Genomic DNA, 9,354 nt, shown 5'->3' on the forward strand with positions numbered 1-9,354 from the left:
TGTACGCCTGTCAAACCGTGAGCGAATCACCAAGCCCACACTGTGCGGTATCGATGCATACACACGCACAAATCTCCCACCTGCAGAGAACACCGCACGCAAATGCTGAGTGCAACCCGCAATCTCTACCTAGATCGCAAATGATGCGCATAAAACTCTCGGGAAAATTTTGCCAGAGTTTCGTCAATAAAACGACCACAAAACCAGTAACCAAACTGACTGCACGCTCAAAACCATGAGCAACCAAAGCACATCAAACCGCACTCCAAATGCATGCACCAATCTCCACACTTTGCATACATCATTGCAAACACCTGCAAATCTAGTACACAAATATCTGTTCTACCTGTGACTGCCAAAAAACATGCTCGAGGCATACATTGCCGAGCTCAAAATGCAATCACATTAGTCTCCCTTAGCATCAAACCACATAAGGCATACATCGTATCCTCCCACCTGTGAGGAAACTTGCAGCAAATATCACTCTCACATCCGAGAGCAAACCATGTGTGGAATCCTCGACACACAATAAACAACTACTGCTGCAAAAAATTCAACGTTCAGAATTTTAAAATTCTGATATGACGAGCGCGTCCGGAGCGTGCCAAAACCCCAAGGTAGACTCCTGGATCACATGTATCCGAGTCCGGGTGTGCAAAATATGCCAAAAACACTGTTTTCGGCCCAAAAACGCAACAAAAACTGCCAAAAGAGGGCTGAAAATGCAGCTCCTCAACCGTAGCTCGAATGAGGTTTCTGATGGCTCGAATGGCTTCGAAAGGGGGGTAAAACGGCAGGACACCTGCTGAAAACGCTCTCGGAAAGCTGAACTTGCCAATGCCGAAGTCGAAACCCTGTTTGCACTCTTAAAAGTGCGCGCGCGCACGGACGCGATTTCGGGAATGAAAGTGGCTCTACGCTGTCGTCGTGACTATGCACACACGCGCTCCCTCTGCACCTACGCTCTGATACCAATTGAAGGGGATTGGGGAGCACCACAGACGGAGAGTGAGAGAGAGAGAGAGAAGGAGACACACAACATGATGTGGGTGGGGAGACTCAAAGAGTGAGCAGCCCCCTATACACTTATGCTATGTATAAGGTATACAAGTCAGTGGGTGCCCAGACTCTGGGCGGCCGGGCAAGACACAGACGCCTATACCCCAACAAGCCGGAAGTACAGCTAGCTCACGCTCAAACCCAAGTAGCATGGGGCACGCAAAATCCCGTGTGAATCAGCGAGGACCACCTTGTAAGGCTAAATATTCCCGAGTGACCGATAGCGAAGTAGTACCGTGAGGGAAAGGTGAAAAGAACCCTCGTCGGGAAGTGAAATAGAACATGAAATCGCGAGCTCCCAAGCAGTGGGAGGAGAATGAGATCTGTAACCGCGTGCCTGTTGAAGAATGAGCCGACGACTTGTAGGCGGTGGCCCAGTTAAGGGGGAGAACCCTCGGAGTCGTAGCAAAAGCGAGTCTTGCTGGGGCAATTGTCACCGCTTATAAACCCGAACCTGGGTGATCTATCCATGATCAGGATGAAGCTTGGGTGAAACTAAGTGAAGGTCCGAAGTGACTGATGTTGAAAAATCAGAGGATGAGTTGTGGTTAGGGGTGAAATGCCACTTGAACCCAGAGCTAGCTGGTTCTCCCCAAAATGCGTTGAGGTGCAGCAGTTGACTAGACCATCTAGGGGTACAGCACCATTCCGGTGCGGGCTGCGAGAGCGGTACCAAATTGAGGCAAACTCTGAATACTAGATGTAACGTTCAAGTACAAGGAACGAAGGAAAAGGGTCAACCAGTGAGACGATGAGGGATAAGCTTCACCGTCGAGAGGGGAACAACCTAGATCACCAGCTAAGGCCCCTAAATGACCGCTCAGTGGTAAAGGAGGTAGGAGTGCAAAGACAGCCAGGAGTTTTGCTTATAAGCAGCCACCCTTGAAAGAGTGTGTAATAGCTCACTGATCAAGAGCTCTTGCGCCGAAGATGAGCGGGACTAAGTGGTCTGCCGAAGCTGTGGGATGTCAAAAAACATCGGTAGGGGAGCGTTCCGCCCCAGATGGAAGCACCAGTGCGCGCAAGTGTGGACGAAGCGGAAGCGAGAATGTCGGCTTGAGTAACGAAAACATTGGTGAGAATCCAATGCCCCGAAAACCTCCGCAAGGTTCGTCCACGGAGGGTGAGTCAGGTCCTAAGATCAGGTCGAGAGGAGTAGTTGATGGACAACGGGTTAATATTCCCGTACTGCCCCTTGTTGGTCCCGAGGGACGGAGGAGGCTAGGTTAGCCGAAAGGTGGTTATCGGTTCAAGGACGCAAAGCTAATAAACCTGAGGGGTAGAGAAAATGCCTCGAGCCAACGTCCGAGTACTAGGCGCTACGGCGCCGAAGTAACCCATGCCACACTCCCAAGAAAAGCTCGAAGGACCTTTGACAAGTGGGTACCTGTACCCGAAACCAACACAGGTGGGTAGGTAGAGAATACCTAGGGGCGCGAGACAACTTTCTGTAAGGAACTCGACAAAATGGCCCCGTAACTTCGGGAGAAGGGGTGCCTCCTCACACGGGAGGTCGCAGCGACCAGGCCTAGGCGACTGTTTACCAAAAACACAGGTCTCCACAAAGTCGTAAGACCATGTATGGGGGTTGACGCCTGCCCAATGTTGGAAGGTTAAGGAAGTTGGTGACCTGCTGACGGATAAGCCGGAAACCAAAGCCCCGGTGAACGGCGACCGTAACTATAACGGTCCTATGGTAGCGAAATTCCTTGTCGGGTAAGTTCCGATCCACACGAAAGGCGTAACGATTTGGGCGCTGTCTCGCTGAAATAGACATGTCTGTGAAGATGCGGACTACCCGCACCTGGATAGAAAGACCCTATGAAGCTTCACTGTTCCCTACGATTGGATTCGGACTCTTCTTGTGCAGCTTAGGTGGAAGGCAAAGAGGGCTCCTTTCCAGAAGGTCCTGAGCCATCAGTGAGATACCACTCTAGAAGAACTAGAATTATAACCTTGTTTCAAGGATTACGGACCAAGAGACAATCCCAGGTAGACAGTTTCTATGGGGCGTAGGCCTCCCAAAGAGTAACGGAGGCGCGCAAAGGTTTCCTCAGGCTGGACGAAAATTAGCCTACGAGTGCAAAGCCAGAAGGGAGTTTGACTGCGAGACCTACCAGTCGAGCAGGGACGAAAGTCGGCCTCAGTGATCCGACGGTTCCAAGTGGAAGGGCCGTTGCTCAACGGATAAAATTTTTCTAGGGATAACAGGCTGATCTTCCCCAAGAGTTCACATCGAAGGGAAGGTTTGGCACCTCGATGTCGGCTCTTCGCCACCTGGGACGGTACTACGTTCCAAGGGTTGGGCTGTTCGCCCATTAAAGCGGTACGTGAGCTGGGTTCAGAACATCGTGAGACAGTTCAGTCCATATCCGGTGCGGGCGATAGAGCATTGAGGGGACCTTTCCCTAGTACAAGAGGACCGGGAAGGACACACCTATGGTGTGCCAGTTGTTGTGCCTGCGGCAAACGCTGGGTAGCCAAGTACGGAGCGGATAACTACTAAAAGCATCTAAGTAGGAAGCCCACCTCAGGATGAGTGCTCTCCCACTCGTACTTGTTTGGGAGGCTTTGGGCGCGGAGCGAAAAAAGCCGAGGCAACGACAACCCCGCGAAACGCAACAAAAGTCTCTAATTCGAGAACCCGAGGTAAGGTCACGGCAAGACGAGCCGTTTCTCACTACGATAGGTGCTAAGTAGAAGTGCAATAATGTATGCAGTTGAGGCATCCTAATAGACCGAGAGGTCTGAACTTTGTTTCTGTAGAACTTGATCAAATCGATCAGGCAATGCCACCCCTATTATTTTGATTGTGTGACAACATCAGTCTCAAAACTACTTACCCTTAGCTTAGGGGTCTGAAATGAGATTTCGTAAAGCTTCTCCATCCAAAGGATGAACGGAGAAGCAGTCCAAGAAAGAGATTGTTTGGGAGGTGCACCCTCCCCTCTCCTCTCTGACGTGTGGTCCTTCCGGACTGGATTCGTAGACTCGAACTAGTGAGTTATTTCCTAATCTATGCGTATCCCCTCCACTCTCAGAGATTGATATCCTGGTGTCCTAGGCGTAGAGGAACCACACTGATCCATCTCGAACTCGGTGGTGAAATTCTACCGCGGTAACAATACTGCAGGGGGGGCCCTATGGAAAAATAGCTCGACACCAAGATTAAAAAAAAAAAAAGCGGGATGCCCCAATTTTCATTAAGTTTGGACAATTTTTGGTCAAATGGTCATCAATTATCTGTAACTTTACAGTTTTAGTCACAAATTTCACTCCAGTGGTCCAAATCTTACTAAATTTGGTTTGTGGGCTTATTACAACATGGTGAAGCTAGTGGTATGCTGACTTGGTCAAAAAATTTGAAAAATTGGACAGATGTAAATAATCGTGATTATTTACTTCTGACAAATTTTTACAAATTTTTGGTCAATTGAGCATATACACATTGTTTATCACATTAACATAAGCCTATGAATCAAATTTCAACAAGTTTGGATAAATTTTCCCCAATTTCTACTCGAGATTCAAAAAGTCAGTACAAACTTTAGTTTTTACCTAGTTTTTTTCCAGTTTAGTGATCCAAATGTCTTGGGCCTTTACAAAAGTTGTTTGTACACATGCAATGAGTCAATGGTATGAACCTTGGCCAATTTAGAGTAGAAAGTTAATAATCGTGATTATTAACTTTAGGCTTAAAATGAGCACTTTTTTGCAATTTTCTCCAGGACAGTCTTTATATGATGTATTTTAAGCCTATGAATCAAGTCAAAACTTAATTTGGCCTAAAATGTCAAGAAAAAGTAAATAATGTGAGTTTTGACCAACTCTTGAAATTTTTACCTCGAAGTGTCTTTGAGCTTACCAACTGGTTCAGACAACTCTTAGGCTTACTCTCCAATCGGATTGAGTGGATTCGAGTCTTTTTGAGCTATTTCTAGCCGTAGGCTTGAAATTCTGCAACTTTCAATAACAACTCACACTTGATTCTTTCAGAGAGAGCAATGTTCTGAAATCCACCTCGGATCCTACTTACCCTACTCCTAGATTCTAATGCAATGGTGTTGTGGAAAGTGTCCACAAACGCTTGTTTTCTTGTGTTTTTTATGTTTTTCAGAGCCTTGATCTTAAGACTTGTCTCGTCTACCGATCATTCTCCAAATCCTAATCTAAATCTACAGTGCTACAATCCTAAAGGTACTCAGCAAATACAATTACTTCCAAGCTACCTCTACACAGCAAAAGACGACAATCTTAAGCTATGCGGTTTCTAAAAGAAGGTTTTGAACTCTAGGTGAACCTAGAGGAAGTTAAAAGACAACTACACAAGACGCTCGTGTTTTTTCCTAGTTTAGGTCTCTTCGATCCCCGGTAGCGGCGCAAAATGTAGGACGCATGTCTAACCTCACCATCCTATCTTATTGCAGTATTAGCGAGAATCACGATTAATTTGTCAAACCATGGGACAAAGCTGACTCGACTAGTGCATGGAGGCTACAAGAGGTTGTCAATCTCTCGCAAAACAACTAACAACTCGTATCTAACTCAAGCTACACTCAAGTGACTGAAATCACCAAAAGCCAATCGCTCATCGACAAGCAAATCACATCCGTTACAGCATCAAATGACATCTAAACTTAACCAAACTTTTAGGAAAAGTTTATAAGACCTAAGCACACATGCCTATCGTCTCAAATCCCACTTTAGGTCAAGTTCCAAAATTGCGATTATTAACAGCAGTGGATTTTTTACCTAGTTGTTTTCGACCCAGAATGCATCTAAATGCTTAGAAATGATGCCTCAATATCCCGCCTATGCTTCGTTTTTGATTTAAAAGTGTAAATTCTTAGTTATGATGAAATTAGGCCATGGGTTGGCGACGCCAAAAGCTACAAAATATTGTGAATGGCTTACGCCAATGCATAGAGCTCTTACCTGCGGTTGCAATGCAACAAACACAATCGCAATGTGACAACCAAAGAGGGAGTAGGAAGCACGAGAAGGAGAGAAGTGAGCGCCGTTAGCTCACGCTATATATTTCTTATCCAAAAACTTATAAAAAACTTACAAAAAGTGGTTTTTATACCTTAGCCAAGGTTTTTGGGTGGTCAAAACTAATATTCTGGAGTTCTACCAAAGCTGGGAAATGACTGGCTAATACAATCTGGAAGATTGTAGCCCCGGCTCATTAATTACAAAGTTTATCAAAAAAATAGGAGTTACATTATTCCCGATTTATCAAAATAATAAATGTTTTACAAAGAGAACCCCAAAAAATGGTGTCCGTGTTAGCTTGCTACTAACATGGTTGCTAGCGGGTCACCTCGACGGACGTCTGTAGCATAGCTATCGGCACTAACATAATATAGATACTCAGGGAAGTGACTTGGATGGTGCACAGACTCTTTGAGATCGTCAATATCAAGAAGTGAACCTTAACAAGCAAACACAACAACTCTACAAGCAAGCCAACACTTAATGATCAAGGAAATCTGCCTATGTCCTTTCTGATAGCTCTAGATCATCACGCCATTTTGGCACTCGAACGGACTTGAAATGCAATGAAACTTTAGGAGGAGTCTAGGACACCTAGGGGAACTATCCTACCAAGTCCGGTTGCAATCCAATAAGGTACAAAATCACGATTCATCATAAAAAAGGTCCTAAAAAAACTGTAACAGAGCATACCAAGAATGTCCCCCTATGGTCTGAGAACACTCTCCTATGGTCAAAATGACTATAAACAGTGATTTAAGCACTCAAATTTGCAATTAAGACTCACAGAGGCGTAGTCCCGAACCACAGTAAAACTAACAATGCTTACACTTAAATGAAAGAGCAAAGAGAGAGGAACATAATGCAAGTTTACAAACTGAAAATGGATTACCCAATCATTAGTTGTGTTGATTACAAGTTGGAGCAGCTTTGTAGCTTGAGCGTACATACAACAGAGCTCTTTCTCTTTGAAAGATAAGCCTCCTTTCACATTAAAGTTATTGACCTTTATACCTAGGGATTTCTAAATGGCCAGTGGCCAGTTTACATGGACTTTTACAAATGTCAGGATAGCATTACAACTCATGGAATTGACCTGTTACTCTGGAATTAGGATTTACATAGAGTATCACTACACTAGCTCGAAAAACTAATAGAGTACAAATGTGGTGTCCGGCTACGTGTCCGGCCAGGTGAGCACCCCTTCGATCTGTCTCTTAACATTCTCCCCTTCCTAAATCATGTCGTCCCTTGACACAACCTTGTGCAGATTTGTCATAGGGTTGTCTTCATGTTGGAAAGTGCGTTGTCGTTGATGATGCTCCCCCTTCCTTGAGTTCTTCATATCTGTTGTGTTCTTTTTGATGCGTGTGATTGGACTTCAATTGTCGAGGGAATTTTGCATCTGTTGCTCATTCTTCTTGTCGGTGCCTTTTTGGCCGTGAAGATATCCTTGATGTGTCTGCCTTTGTGGTTGACTTGAAATACTTCATTAGCTTCAACATTGTTGATCTCCTTATGTTTTGTTGTTGAGAGATCTCTTAATGATGTCATGATTGCTTGTCATTGTAGGCCATTCGTTAACTTGCTATGTTTTTAAGGAGCTTTGTTGTTGCCCTTGAAGATAAGAGATGCTCTTTGTCATAATAGCTAATATCTAATTCTCCTAAATGATTTTCTTATGTAAAACTGATCATTTCATATGGGGAAGTGCCAGGGGAGGAAAAGCTAGAATATTGGTTAAGCTAGCAGATCGGCCACAGTAGGGACCCACATGAGAAAAAATAGGGAGTTAAAAGGGGGGTCATCTGCAAAAGAGCAATGTGCAACAATGGGCTTTAAAGACCCTAAGGTTCAGCCCATTAAGACTTCCTGCTAAGGTTCCAAAATTCAAAGGTTGTGTCCAAAGGTGATCACTAGGGAAGTTGGATGCTTTGTGTGTGTACCAAAAAAGTCTTCACAAATCCTACAAAGGAGGGGGTGAGCCTTGCAAGTAGGGGATGAGAGAGAAACACACACACACACACACACAAGCTTCCTTTACACAAAGGGAATGAGGGACACATGTCAGCTCCCTAGCCTAGATGCCCACAAGGTGTACTCAGATCCTATTGGATGGCCATGGAGGTGGACCAATGAGAATTAGGCTAGAGTAAATCTAGTTTAATTAATTTAAAAACACTTAATAAAAGAACCAATAAGAATCAAGCTCTCTAGAAGATTATCAGAGAGTCTCCCAAGGGGTCCAATAAGCATTCAACAACCCAATGGCTTGCCTGATTCCTATTGGCCAGGAGACAAAGGGGTCCAATGAGAGTTTAGTTGCATTGATTAATTACCTAAAGCTCTCACAAAAGGGTAAAGGGGGAAACATGTCAGAAGGCTATCACTTAGGCTGCTTAAATTTCATTGGCTAAGCTAGGAGAGGTCCAATGGGGTGTCAGCATGAGTAAAATGCAAGAGGGGTCGACCAAGAGAGAGAGGGGTCTGAATTTTTCAAGTGATTATCACACACACACACACTCACACAATCTTATGTGTGGAGCAAGAAGACTCTCTGTCTCCTTATCAAGCTTTAATGGAAAGTTTATCACCTACTGCAGGCTTGTGAGAAGGGAAGCCTACACCAACAACTCTTGGCTTTGTGATGCAAATCCAACCAAGAGCCAAGCTTCAATGCATGCTCATCTCCTCTACCATGCTAATTACTAAGCTATGCTATGCTAATATGAGTGATTATGTGAGGAGATGTACATCTTTCTCGTAAGACTACTCCTTCCTCTCAATCTACTCTCATACCCCGCTAGCTCTCACCATCTTTGAAGGTGTGTGAGGGCTTGGGTCTGAGACCGTGAGGGAATTGATGTTGTGTTTTATAAGTGTTTTGCTTAGTGCTTGAAGCTTCCATCTTCATTGCACTAGCTAGTATTGAAGAAACACAAAGAATTGTATTGTAAAATGTCTCTCTTGATGGGAGAAACCTATAATACAAAGCCTTTTGGAGGGGGGACCGGCTCCATGTAAATCCGGTCCTCAACTCTTGTAAATAGATTAATTTCTCTCTCTTTTGAAGTGTTGTTCATGCTATCTAACTAGGTGCTATGCTTTTTGTTGCTCTCTCCACCCAAGCACTCTTGTTATGCTCATTAGGAATCTATTCTAATGAAATGCTCACTATGTTCATGCTATTTTCCACTACACACAAGTTACTAAGCCATTAAATGTTACACTCTTGATAAGCATATGGAGACCTGCAAACAACTATTTCTCTCTTTTACAAATGACTTGGGTAGCCATTTT

General features: G+C 44.5%; 1 pseudogene; it reads left to right on the top strand.

Annotated features, from left to right (window-relative positions):
• Window positions 1–1,157: 1,157 nt before the first annotated feature.
• Window positions 1,158–3,810, top strand: LOC147448378 (25S ribosomal RNA; annotated as a pseudogene).
• The last annotated feature ends 5,544 nt before the right edge of the window (window positions 3,811–9,354 follow it).

Source organism: Adiantum capillus-veneris, chromosome 10 (genome assembly GCF_014529385.1).
Source record: "Adiantum capillus-veneris isolate H3 chromosome 10, ASM1452938v2, whole genome shotgun sequence".
Lineage (NCBI taxonomy): Eukaryota > Viridiplantae > Streptophyta > Polypodiopsida > Polypodiales > Pteridaceae > Adiantum > Adiantum capillus-veneris.